The sequence below is a fragment of the Ammodytes marinus genome (genome assembly GCF_949987685.1).
Source record: "Ammodytes marinus genome assembly, chromosome: 21".
Taxonomy (NCBI): Eukaryota; Metazoa; Chordata; class Actinopteri; order Uranoscopiformes; family Ammodytidae; genus Ammodytes; species Ammodytes marinus.
Window position 1 is genome coordinate 13,494,902 of NC_137225.1, and position 14,990 is coordinate 13,509,891.

Below are 14,990 nucleotides of genomic sequence, written 5' to 3' on the forward strand. Positions count from 1 at the left end.
ATGTATGCAGTTGTGTAGTCACTCTCACACCTTGATGACAAAGCTGATCAGAGGGTGCCCAGGGACAATTCAGGGTCCTCGGGCTCCCAAAAATAGTCTTGGCACCCAGCAGACAATATCCATCTTCAGATACTCCTGCTGCAGAGGCTATCTTGGAATCCGTCCCTGTGTGTGTGTGTGTGTGTGTGTGTGTGTGTGTGTGTGTGTGTGTGTGTGTGTGTGTGTGTGTGCGCGCGCGTGTGTGTGCGTTTGTTAATGTCACTGGTTAGCATTCGGATCAGTTTAAAATATACTGTTAATGAACCAGCCTGATGGTGGATGCTGTGATGCCCATGATAGAGTCATTGAGTTGAATGACTGTCTGTGTGTCTCTCTCTCCAGTGTTTATACCCTCATGAGATTATTTAAGATTAAGTCTATTTAATTACATCCTTTCCCGGAGATCGGCCTGTTACTCACCGTTCTGAAAGTGTGTGGTTTAATGGCAGGTGATTCAGACTATTTGTCACGCTGACTTTGAGAATACACATGTGGGATCGGGGAAATCTCAGAACTCTTTTCAACTAATAGGCTCCCGCTAATCTGTTATACAGAGTGATTTAATGGACGTGGGATTTGCCCGCCCCCCACTGCAAACACAAGGAGTTGGAGTTTAGCCAGTCACTTTCTTGCTACTGTACAACCAACTCCCATGAAGCCTGAAGCCCACAGCAAAGCATAACTTGCTTTGCTTTCTCCAAAAAAAAATCACAAACACAACAAAGACATGTCTGAAAAGAACTCAAAATGTCAATTTCTCTGCAAAAGCCAAAGCCTATTATAGATATGACAGTCTGAGGGGATGTCAATAATATCTGTGCCGAAAAGCGATGCCGTGCCCAATGCTTGTTATTGATCAACAGTGGTGCTCTGGTGTCTTGACAACTGTGTAAGCGCACAACACCGCACGTTTCCGATGGGTGAACTCTGAGATAAAAGCAGCAGAGCCATATGGGATTTATTCAAATGAGGCTTATCAGGCCCGCGCTGTATGCAACAGTAGCCCTGGTGAATTTAACAGCAGCCTCCGGTTTAGGCTCTCCGGCATGTATAAACTGTCTGTTTGACTGATGGCACTGAAGCAGCTATAGCGGTAGCGTCTCAGATAGCTTATTCATTCAACAGACGTCTCAAAGTCTTCCATTTTTAATTAAGGGAGTCTATGGTTTGGCCGGAGATAACTGTTGTGCTGTGTCGGCCTAAAGCCTACATTTGTAATTGGAATCAGTTCGGGAAAATGGGACATCCAGGCCTGGAACCATACATTTATGCTTAGCACACACATAACTATATGGACAGGTAAATATGTAACACAAACTAATCTGTCTGCTGTTTTATCGCCATTTAAATCTCATTGCTGCTCATTGTCCAGCTTGATTTTAATTACTGCAGGTGCTCTGGCTTGTTTTGCTTAGCTTCACTTAAAACATGCAAGAAAACAGCTTTTACAAGTGTATTATCGTGTAGCATATACAAACAAGCAAAGTCATTGGTGATTGCTTCCTATTGTTTGGCTCAGACCTGATGAGTAAAATGGAACACTCACCTTCTACTTAGTGTCATTCTTATGACACTGCCGGCACTGTTTCTTTTTGTCAATCTAACAGGGGACAGCGCTAAAGCGGATAAGCACTTAGGCTAATGCCTCCTGCCCAGTGGGACTCAAATTAACCTTATTAGTGATGCATCAAGCAGTTTGTTGGCCCCCAAAAACACCATTTATTTGTCTTTCAAGGGGTTTTGTAGTTCATTAAGCGAGACCCAGTTACAAGAAAGGGTTGGGCCAACCACGGGCCAAATTTTGAGCTGCTTTTTATGCTACATTAACTGTCTGGGTCTCTGGTGATAGACTGCCTTTATCCCGGCCCTGCACCTGGAGCCAGTGAGAAAATAATTCCATCAGATGATAACCCATAAACTACCTGTGGCTTCATTTTTGTTGAGGTGCCTTTGTTACTTTGCAATACAGCATGCCATTTTAAGCCATGCGCTCTATCTCTCTCTCTCTCTCTGAAAAAAAAAACTACCAGACCATCTTATATTGTGCAAAATGAGAAAAAGTAGAAAAATTCAGAGGGACCATGAGTACAAAAAACATCAGAGTAAAAAAATGGGAATAGTAAGTATGGCTGCAAAAAAATATTATTTTTATTTCTGATTATTTTCTCCAAGAATGTCTCGGTTAAAAATGTCAGAGAATATATATAAATGCCAATCACAATTTCCCAAAGATCGACAGTCTAAAAACCTTAATAATTTGTATTCCTACTTAACACTACAACATATTAATTTAATACTAACTACTTTATACTTGACTATCACAGAGGTTTAAGCAAACACAGAAAACAGCAACATTTTAAAAGTTACATCCAATGAATTTGTGGCACTTTCATGTCGATCAACCATCTGATTTCTAAACTGATTTTTTTTTTCAGCTTGAACCTGTGTACATTTGAAAGCGAAATATATGCAAAATAAACATGAATTGTACAAATAATATGAAGAAGCTGTAATTACGGTACAATGACTCATGGCGTGCAGGTGGTGCTTTATTCCTCTCTGTCCATTCTGTGCCCGTACCTTATACTGTAGGTTGTGGAACATCCAGAAGGTCAACTGTGCTTTGTCACACTATCACGTTTACAGATGGAAGAAACATGAGCTCTGTGACCTTCAGGTGAAAAAATATAAAAGGCGAGGTCACAGCACACAACACTGTGCTCATGTGTAATTTAGAGCAGAAGCAGCACATTAAAACACAGAACACCCTTTGTTCTGCTGTGTACTCTTTTGGTTTGTCACACATTACTTAGACTCATTTTTCAAAACAGAACAAACTCCTAGACACCTGTGACATCTAAAAATGGCCCAGTGTTGCCTCTCAGTAGCCCTTATTTCAGATATTTGTAGACTGGTTTTTCAAATATCTCGGTATGACAATTAGAACAAAACTCCTGGACATCTATGACATCTACAAAATCGCCCAGCTAAGGTCACACTTAGCAGGAAAAACCCCAAATGTCTAATTTACGTACTTTCTTTTGAGGAATTTTAGAGTACTCAATGCTAATTTCTCTTTGAACTGCTCCACGTTCAACCTCTCTCTTATGTCTCCTCGGTGCTGCAACTCATCTGCCAATCACTGTGGCTTTATCCATCCAGCAATTAATCTCAGCCCAAGAGGGGCAGCTGCACTCGCTGTGAACCTAAACGTCTGCTGAAATGCTACGTCTGGTCTGCATATTTGTTCTCCATAATCCTGACAGTAGTCATATTGGAAAGTTTTATTTCTTTATTTATCTTTTTTTCCCCCAATGTTCAGCAGATATTTTTTCTTCCATTTTCCCTTGCATGTTTTTTACCCCCCCCCCCCCCTTCCCCCCCCCACACCGCCACCCCCCTGTCCATATGATAAGACATGAAGGATACAGTGACATGCTGCGCCACAGGTGTCATGGATTTGGGCTAACATACCCTCTGCAAGCTGTTGTGTTTGACGTCCCAAGCCCCTCGGTTAAACTGACTGTGCAATTTGTCATTTGACCTCATTAACCACTTGGTGGGGGTGGTGCCATAGACACTGTGGAGTGACACTCTGCGGGCCATAACACCCCTGACGGGAGAGTTGATGTCACACCGCAGCCTAAACACAGACTGTTTGGACTGAGGTCGAGGGAGGAAAGCCAGGAACACGACTGACACTGATTCAGCCCCATAAAATACAGTATGGTTTTAATCCAATGCATTTCATAACAATAGAGTGGCCTATATGTTGCAATGTAATTTATCAAAAAAATATTAAATTACTGTTCACCAAAACTGCCCCGGAAAAGCTATTGTCCAATCTTTACAAAAAAACAAGATCAAATGTTAAAGGAATGGACTGAACTGTTTTCATTCCCTCTAAACATATGTTTCAAACGTTAGCATGAGCAGCTGATGATCTTACCTTCCAAAGGCAAGTAGCATGGCATCAGTAAACTCCACTTTGTGGGGTTACAACTTAATTTAAAACTGAGTAAAGACATTGCAATTTCCTTTGTAAAGAGGTGTTTACACTCCAGAAACTCCAGCTAAACGTGTGCTAATAGTGTTACATTTTTCTTACCTGTTATGAATGGAAAATTACTGTAAAATACACTTATAGCCGCCTACAGCCGAGCTTCTTCTTGTTTTTCTGCTTTTGGTTTAATGGCGGTTGGAAGCACAACTGGACAGCTGTAATTCACGCGGTAAACATTTCTTAGGTAACAGCAGGCTTACCAATCGTCACTGTGACACTGTAGGATCGTGGGTATTTTCCCTGAGATTGCGAATAAATATGTTTTTCTTAAAACAAGGTTGATATCATGGGAACTTGTGTCATCTATACGAGCATATACCATTGCTTCAGGTAGTTTGAGGTAATATTCAAATCCACAATTAAGAAAATAAATTCGATTTTTAATCCGGGAACCTCACTGTTGAGCTCTAGGCAGCTCATCTGACAAAATCCAGAGTCATTGTAGAGGGCCTTTATGGCAGTCATTGTTTTTTTAAATGATGCAGAATTCTCTAGTTGTACATTTTCCAATATGTACAATTCAAAATTGCATAATGTGGAAAGCTTGACTGGTGGGGAAAACATTAACAAATAAGTGTGGGGAGTGGCGAATGGTCAATTGTACGAATGACCACAACAAAATAATTGCGAATAATCTAATCAACACTCCTTCATTCCCCTGTGCAGGTGTAAAAATTTTAAAAAAAAACAAAAAAACAATTGTCCTCCTCCTGTACGTGTTAGGCACCCTGGCTGGGAGAGAGATCACTTCTGCTGTAATGCCATGTGGGCTCTGTGTAGTGGTGAGAGATTGACCTTCTGTGTTGGCCCCAATGTTTGAAGACATAGGCTGGCCGCTGAGATTCTTTCATCCTTAAACATCCCTGCTCCATTTCCACAGTGTCAGTTGCCTCAGCCTTTCTGCATGGCACATTTCATTCAGTTGAACCACTGTAACTGATGTCACTTTTGAAAATGTCACTGGGAAGTATGTTTACTTTATTTTGGTTGTGAACATCTAAATTCAGAAATCAGGAATTAAAATACCTTCCACCCACTATCCAACTACAATCTGATATGGTTTAAAGTTATGTATCAAACAAAGTGCCTTTTAGTGTTTAAAAGCATCTTCCTCACAGTCATTGCAATCATTGTGTCCGTTATTAAAGTATAACTATGTTTGAAAGATATCCTACATAAACCTTTCAGTGTACGTCTTAGACTGCAGGAACCATAATTCAAGCAGTGAACATGCTAAACATCAACTGATCAATCAACATCCCCACTGCCTGTGACAGCTCAATTGTTCTCAGCTGACACATTGTGCCGGCAAAAGTGTGTGTGTGCAACAGAGATGGACCAGAACAACAAAGAATCATAACAAAACAAATTTTGGAGAGGAATCTAAAATCCGCAGCCAGTTTCTTACATTGTCAGTGGTGTCTTTTATCATTTATTCCCTGTTTCCATACACCAACTGCACCTCTTGCTTCAAGTTGCATTTTACTGCTTTTATATTTAACTGACACCATCATCTCTACCTAAACTTAATCAAGTGCTTCCAGTGCCAGAACATAACCATAAAATAAGCGTATTAGCAGATGTTGATATTGTTGCTAGTGGACACTTTTTGCAGACGCTGATATATTCATTAAACAAAAACAACTCTACATAGTTGCACAACTATGCCACAATACAAGACACCAGTTTGCCTTCGTGAATTTTAGTTAAAACAATCTCAAAAGTGCATGTACTGAGTCAGAAAAAAGAGGTGTACAAATGAACTAACATATTATCAATATATACATTTTAATTTCCCTTCAGTAGTCAGTCTGGGTCCGCGGTATATTCTCGGGTTTTCTCCGTCCAGATTTTTGAAGGTCCAATCAGCGAACAGAGGGAGTGACTGGGAACAAAGCCCAAGTCCTACCTGGTAGGACCAGGCTTGGGACAAAGCCTGACAATGAATGAATAAGCTAGCTTCCTTGCTAGCTTGATGAGCTGATTACGGCGTGACGGCCCAACATCTGGCCTGTTTGCCTGTTACTGGCTTGTGTGGAGGCTTTCTTTTACAGCAGGTATACTGGAGGGAGGTGATCATGGCACAGGCTCACCATCAAGTCTATAACTCCTGGGCCAGTTCTCAGCTGCTGGTGCTCTCCTCCTTGAGAGACCTACTTGTGTTTTTGGTTGGCGTGTGTTACTGCACCACACATATCCACTCATGCAACCACCCACACTGTTGATCTCAGTGCCTACATGTAACTGTTAGTTTAACTTCTCTTTAATACATACCATGTTAATTGGCTTGGCAGATTTGGCTCCAACAAGTGCACTTTGGGAGCAGATAAAAGATGTCTGTCGATATTTGTTGAGGAGGATGTAACAATGTCACTTAAACTGCCGTGGAAATGCGCCAGCGGTGGTTGCTACTAGCAACTGAATTCTCTACTGGAACCAACTGCTGCCGCCAAAATAAAAGTGTTTCTGTCTGCCATTCAGGTGGCATAGTTTCTCTCTCTACATATTTTCCGTTGCAAATTTGTATTATTTCCATTAATGTTTTAGGAGACAGGTTGCACACTCAGTTATGTTTGCTGGCTGTTAGCATGTGATTAAATATTAGTGAATAACTACTGTAAACAATCGACAGATTGCCAGTTTTCCTAGCAAAGGTTTCTGAAGAAATCTGGATTTATTTCAATTCTAACAAAAAACAAAGGGACACAGTGGCATATGCATTGATGAGTGAATCATATATGCCCAAATGTTGCAATATGGCATTTAAATAATTTTTCTCAGAAGGGGCTGTTGCCATATTGCAATTATCTAACGCAATGTAGGTTACACTTCTTGTATGATGAGACATATTTTCTGTGATCTCAGTTATTCCTCTTTCCATTTACTGTACAGCAGCACATGTTTGTTCCGTATGAATATTGAGTGCAGATTGTTATTCATACGTTGTTTTTCATGTCTAGTGCAAGGTATTTTAAGGACTCACAGTCACATTGTACCAGTCTGCTTTATGGAAGAGCTGACCTTTACATCTCAATAATGTAAAATGAGAAAACCATTATGTCAGTGTATGCTGTCATTACTTACAATGAGTAGGGAAGATGCTGGATGCTTAGCTGTGTGAACTGGTCAACATGTTAGTCTGCAGCCTTTTTTCTCAAGATCATAGAAATGTAATAAAAACATGTTATATTTTGGGAGTATAGACGGTTTATAGCACTATATGGTTAACAGTGTTCCACGACAGTGCAGCAGCACTTTATCTGTGTAATTTGTATGGACTAGCGTCTTTGTCAACTTTATTGCATTCTTACCATTAGCCGCTGTTGGTCTTATCGCATCACTGCAGCTCTTGCACGAATGCTGGAGCAGTAGGCAGCAGAGGAGAGGAGAGAAGGAACTGTAGAGGAGGAGAATAAAGGAGAGGCTGTGGGGGGATGGGTAGAGAGGAGAGGAGAGAGATGATTAATGATGACTGTGGAGAAGATAGCCAAGGTGGTTAGTGAAATTAACAGAGGCTTAGCCAGCAGCAGACCGCAGGGAGTAGAAGTGTAGAAGCCACTTTCCAGGCTCATACCAACTGAGATCCAACATGTGTGTGAGTGTGTGTGTTTATGTGTGAGTGTGTCTCTCTATAAACAACAATGCAGTAAGAGGCAACAACAAAAATGCTGCAGCAAAAAAATCAGACTTTACACGCTGAGTAATGTACCACAAAGCAATTTACCATTTGCCAATCCCTCTCTTGCTTATGCACAGGACATAGTGCCAAGAAAAGGAAGAAAAATGTGAACCCTTTGGAATAACCTTTATTTATGCATAGTTCATCCACGGAATGTGGTCTGCTCTTCTTCAATGCCACCGGGTCAGACAAATACACTCTGTATAATAAAATGACACTCAAATAGTTGTTTTCCAAAGTGGCATATTTATTAAATAATCTCTATATTAAGAATCCAATTTGGTAATAGTATGTGAACCCCTTCATAAATAACCTACAAGTCAGAAAGTGTAGTAAGTGATTGGTTGTGCCTTGTTCTGTACAAAAAACATACAGTATATTGGTTAATGACACCCATCTCTTCATAAGCTGATGTGAAACTGAGTCATTTATGTAAACCATTCTTGAAATATCAATATGATTAAACAGTTTTGTTCAGGGAAAATTACTTCTGGTCTACTTGGAGATTTGAATAACAAATGGTTGAGGTCACTGCTGTACAAAAAGGTGAAACTAGTTAATGCAATGAATAGATCCATTGCTATTTCAGGCAGATATGGCTTGTCCATTTTGAATTTGAAGTGAATCCAAGGGGTTCACTTACTAAGACTTGGCTCGTTTACAATTCAAATGCCAGATTGCCTTATCAATGTTTTGGGCAATTTTTGAAGCCTTGCTTTGGAAGCAAGGCAAATGTTAGCCCAGACGTGCTAACATTTGCAACTTACATTTGAACACACCTCACACTTTAGATCTTGTATTTTAGTTTTTTGACAGGCAAAGAAACAAGACAACACCGTTCTCTAACTGGAGCCCTATGTATATCGTTTTGAAGTGTAGAAAAATCCAATTTACTGTGAAAACTGCACTTACCTCGGTGAGGTGTCATCACACCAAAGTCTGGAATCATTTGAAATGATCAACAAATTGGAACGGACAAACAATCAATGGGGACAGAAATCCCTTTTAGCCGCCCTCTAGAAAATCAATTATTTTGATTGTGCTGCGAGACACATAATTCTGGTGTTTTAATCAATCTTTTCAGCCTTCAACCAGAGCTCATCAAGAAAGCAGATGAACCCCTTCAGACCGGAGGGGGACAGAGTGCTGTGTCAGTGACAGATAAAATGTTTGCCCGCTAAGAAGACGTGAGTTGCTCAAGGGCTACTCCAGATGTCAGAACAAAACGGCTATGTCGGAAAACCAACACATATGATAACTCATTTATCGGAGCCATTACATGGCAAACATTCAGAAATCCCATACAGTAAATGCAGAGAGGTGTCTAGTATCACTTGAGCCGAGCGATGCAGATCTGCCCAAAGTGACATTGGAGAAAGCCCTTTAGAGAGGTCTCACTCCTTTACTTAAAGTGCATCGGTGCAGTAAGCTAACAGCATCATGAATTTAGATCAAAAGTCTGACTTTATTTGAATGATTACCATATTACTCCAGAAACCATTCTGCCTCGGATTTTCAAAGTAGAATTAATTAACCCAATGCCCCAGTGCTGCAAGTAGGAGTACATTTCACACTCATCAGAGCAATGCAGTGCTGTTTACTATTCCAGTTTGATTTAAGAGGTGAGCCCCAAATTAATGTAAAAGGTTATTTGTTAATTCCTGATTTTGGCTGACTGTTGCCGTTCGTCTGTCCTTCATATTGACTGCTCAGAACCCAGGAGACATCAGCAAAGGCCTTGGTGGTCCCCAGTGCTGCCTGCGCAGGCCGTTAGGGACTCTACATTATTTGGAAGGGATGCAGTTGGCGGTTTTTAATTAAATGTTTTAGGCATTGACAAAGAACCTGTCTACCGCCTAATTCATTGCATCGAGCGGTGCGGTGCAGTGCTGGGCACATACAAGCACATAGTCAGCTGCCACTCTTGGCCTGGCTGTACAGGTACACCAGGACATAATAGAACACAACACACAATATCGCACCATGACTTCACAGTAATATTCTGCTTGTTTAGTTACACCTGAATTTATTTCATTAAGAGCTGTTCTGGGCAACTGTAATACATTTTGCCAGCTTTTTTACTTACTATTTTGGCAAAGTTTAATATGTTAAGGTATCGCGGAGAAAACAAATTAGATAATTTTAATTATATATATAGTAAATCTCTTCCAAAGAGAAATCGAAAGTTTGTAGTGCAGTGTTTGTTCATCGGGGTTTGTTCACTGAATTTCTTTGGCCCTAAATTGAATTAAGCCTACTGGGGGGAATTGTATTTTCAGACCTTGTACAGCTCCCAATAAGCTTGATAAATGAAACGGGTTGTTTAGGGTGTTGTATTCGAGTTTGGAAGTGCAGGTACAGTACATCCATTTTTTTCTGACAACGTAATTAGTGGAGCTTCCTGGGAGTTGCTGGAGAAGCTTGCTTTCGTGGGGGAAATATAGAGTCTGGTTTCAAAGTTATCGGAATGGAGTAAAAATTGGATTTGTTGAGGTCTTAGTTGCTTTTAATCGGCCCGCGCTAATACAACAATAGCGGTTCTGAATTTTAAGCAGAAGTGGGCGATAATTGGTCAAATCATCCTATAGCAGCTTGACAATTTTTGCAGGAAAATTGCAAGTTTAGGACTAAACTGCAAAACTCTTTCAAATGATGCTCAATTGTAATAAGCTAATATGGCTACTACAAGGCAAATAAGTAAAATAAACAATAAGGAAAGTCTTGAAGTATGTTCTCATTCTTCATGCCTGTATATTAGAGTTCATTTTACGATATTGTGGGTTACTTTTAAATGCACAGCACATTCAGGTCTGGTGTAAAATATCCCAAAATGTCTTTCCGGTTGTCTTTCCAGATGCAGGTTACACTATACAGACCCCATGGGTACCAGACCTTATTAAGATACAGAAGAAGCCGGGTTCCATTTCCGGCTTGAATATGTTTATTCAGTTCACTCTTTGGCTGTAATCAGCTTGCATAAATCTCTTTGATGATAGCCACTAGAACATCTGCTGGAGCAATAAAAAAAAAAAAATCTGGGGAGGCAAAAAAAAGTCTGGCCGAACATATGCTAATGGGAATGTGAGGTTGTCTGAAAAAGTTTGTCCGAAAGTAAATTGCAACAATGTGACCATGTTTTTTTATGAATTGCTACAATGTTATTCCTGGGCCTGTGTGTTGATGGTCGCCCCACAGCGTGATGAGGATACCTATAGCTGAGGTGGTTGGAGGTTCAGAACGCTGAGCCAGCTTTGCCCTTCACCAGATCTTTTTCCCTCTCTCTGTCTTTCCTGCTCCCTAATGTGTTTTATTGCTTTCACTGCCTTCACACAGTCACAAACACACACACACACACAGGTTCACAATGGATGGCTGCATGATGGATGGCTGCACACCCCTTACCTGCTAAATCAGGGTTAAAAGGGACAACCATTCATCAAAGGTGTGTGTTTGTGTGTGTGTCATTGTGATAGGTTTGCATGTCTTTATCAATTTTGGGCACGTTACTTGAAAGATATAATTAATTACTCATTACTCTATGTAAAAACATTTAAATTACCAAACTAATTACTCAACAGAAACAATTATTATTGCATTACTCTGTTATCTTCACTCAGCCAAGCCCCATGATAGGCCTCTTGATGGTGATATATTATGATCATTTCAGGTTTAAATTTGTATTTTGGATGTCTGCTTTCGTGGTTTCTTATTCCATAAAAAAATGAATAATTTTATTCACACTCCCCATGTCTTCATCACCTACTTCCAACTTAGACAAATATGTGCACAAGCAAAAATGAAGTATTTCATAATAGGTCTCCTTGAAACTACTTGTAAAGCTTGAGACTGAGTTGTATACTGTATGACAGGACCCACACTGAGGCCCAAGATTGTTGTTCTAAAAACTATAGGACAAAGACATTTCCAGTTCAGTTGAAGAAAGAGTAAACCCAAATGTGATTACAGTTCAATTCAAGCCAACTCGGGACAAATTAAGTCGAACATTATGACACTGTCGTTGAAGCGCCGGTCTAGGAAATGTGTCCCTGAATTAAATAAGTTAAAGCAACATGGTGTTCCCTGTCAACCGCATGAGAAGAACCACGGGGCGCGTTTGCATTCAGAGCATGCTGCTTTGTTACCAGTATGCCTATGCCAATTGGGTCAATGATGTAGACTGGGCAAACAACTGCATCTCACTCTCTGAGCTGTACTCGCAAATAATTAAGTCCAAACAGTTTGGTAGTTATGCCGTATTTAAGGGAGAATATAGCCTCCGACATGGCTGCCACAGACTCATGTTGTGAGGGAACGAGCGCAAAACAGAAATGAAAAAAAGAGAAGGTTGAGAGGGTATGCATTTAGATGGATTTTACAACCGAGCTGTTCCCCAATCCTCCAGTCCTCTTGTCATGTGTCAGGCCGAGTTAATTTTGTGAGAGTGGTGTGGACGGCTGCCTGTGACATGGGTAATTGATCCATTTTGTGGGTGTGAAAACCACCCGCCGAGCAGGGTGAAGATACAACGTCAAAAGCGTGCACAATGCTGTAATCTCCCCCCTCCGCTAGCCAGGGTGAGGCACGGGGCGGTGGAATTTCTGCCGCGTAGCAGCAGAAGCCCTGCTGAGGTTTGAGGAACAATTTGGACGCCTTGCTTTCGATTTTAAGCCTGAGCTCTCTCCAAAGAACGGCCAGTTCAACCTTAGTACTAGACCCAACATATTTAATAATAAAAGGAATCAAAAGTCTTTTCCATTGTTAACTAATCCAAAAATGTTCTGTCTTGTGTGAATTGTGTTATGCACACAATAAAATGACCTCCCCCGCGACACAGGGCAGCTTCTTACTGTGCAGTATTCTGTTCCTAAGATGAATGTCTTCATTCTGAGCTGGGTGTTCATCAAAGAGCCAAGCTGCAGTGTGTCAGTATGCCCTGGCTCAAACAGGATGTTTTGCTTAATGTCTCCGCCACAACAAACTCCCTCATTGCATTCTGAGAGCGTTAGGGGAGGGAAAGGAGTGTGTGTTTAGTTTAGTGTGTGTGTGTGTGTGTGTGTGTGTGTGTGTGTGTGTGTGTGTGTGTGCATGAGAGTGTGTGTGTGTGTGTGTGTGTGTGTGTGTGTGTGTGTGTGTGTGTGTGTGTGTGTTTGTTTGTTTGTTTGTGAGACAGCCAAAGAAACAGATGTACAGATGGAGTTGTGTAGCTTTTTTTGTGCTCGGGCTTGTGTGTCAAAGAAAACGTGTTGGTGAGAGAGAGAGAGAGAGAGAGAGAGAGAGAGAGACACCAGCAGATAAATAATTGTAAGTATGGAGAGAGCTGTGCACGTGTGAGCTGTGTCAGTATTTGTCCTGGAGAGCTGTAGACAGACGCTGTAATAGACGGTATATTTGGGAGGCAGGAGGGGAGACTTCACCCACACTCAGTGACAGCGCGCGAGGCAGCCTCCCAGGTCGACGTCCTGTTGCCAAGCCTTGGAGAAGTAACAGCGTGAGGTCCTCATGTGCTGGAAAAAACTAAACAAAATTGCCCATTTGATCTGCCAATTGACATAACACATTTTCTCTGGGCCTGTTAATCTCTTGTGTATTTCAGTAATGGTGGCGCATGCAGGGAGCTACACTCAAACTTGACTGTTCAATTCATAAAATGTTTTTCTCTTTCATTCTTCACTCTTCATTCTTGTTTGTGTGCTGGTGGTATATTTTATCTGTAATGGCACACATGTGCTGTGCCGGCCTACGCATCAGCATCTCAAATTTCCACTAACATGCCGATGATTTGCTCAAGGGGGTTCCTCAGATAGATTCAAACGTGTGGATGTTGTGTCTGTGTGTGAGAGTGAGTGTGTGTATGTGTGTGTGGGAGTGAGTGAGTGACTGACTGAGTGACTGACTGAGTGAATGAGTGAGTGAGCGAGCATGTACCCACATACGCCTGTATGTGGGTACATGCATATTTGAGCCCATACCTCTGCATGCTAGTCTCAAGGCCACATCATTAGAGTAAGAGGCCTGTAATGAGTGATTCCATGCATATTAAACAGCACCCCACATCTCCAGACCCTACAGCCTTGGAAAAAACAGCACTCTGCTGTCACTTGCAGCCAATAAGCCACTGTTAATGTCCAGAAGGTTGCAGACATTACCCATGGAGCACCGAGACTGATTAGCTAGTGCAGGGGTTCTTCCTTTAGCCCTTTACCTTTTATCCGTGCGATCTTTTTATTCTGCAGTGATGGCTCGGACAGTTCACGTTAAAAAGTAACACCAAGCAGCACAGGGGGCTGTGTAAAGGAAAGCAGTGATATGACAGCTGGAACAGCCATCAAAAGGTGCGGTGAGTGAGTCAAGTTCTGACATAAAGGTGCGTCCATCTGAACTGTGTTTTTTTATGCACTCAACAGAATGGAGAGGACCCGAAGAGGCTCCACTTTTGACTCAACACATATCAAATAACCTAGGGACACCAAGGAAGGATTTAAAAGAAAAGTAATGTTTGTGCGCTCAAGTTATGTTCATGTGGGAGAACAATTCAAGTTGAAATTGAGCGGTTGAGTACTTACTCTTCTGGACACTAATGTTTGAGCACCCCCCCCATCCACATTTCCCCCTCATATTTATTACCTCTGCAGACCTTGGTGTTGAGTGAAACAGCCACACAATCAAAGTCAAATTATTGGGGCCAGAGGATCTGGAGTGGGGGCACTAGCTTGTGGGTCCATATAACGTTCACACACACACACACACACACACACACACACACACACACACACACACACACACACACACACACACACACACACACACTTGGGCTTATTTACTTGGGCTTATTTTATACACTGACACAGACACAATACCTAGTAGAAGCTATCTGGACAGCAGCATGTGGCTTAGACTGAAAGTGCCAAAAATATTATCTTCATTTTGTGATTCTCTCGAACTTTGCAAATGCTAGAGAACAACATGGAGTTGTTTTTCCATTTTGCATGAGCAAAGACAATAGCAATAACCTCATTTACTGATATGTTAATAAATATGAAATTATTTGAATGCTACTTTGACTTTCGAAGGGTCATGATGAAAGCTGACAGCCCTGTGATGTTTGTTATTTTAAATGAGCCATCCACACTGTGGCCTTGTTATTAACCAGGTTATGAACTCAAACCTCTGTGCTGTGGAAGTTTGAAGGTCTGAAGTCATTAGGGTGGC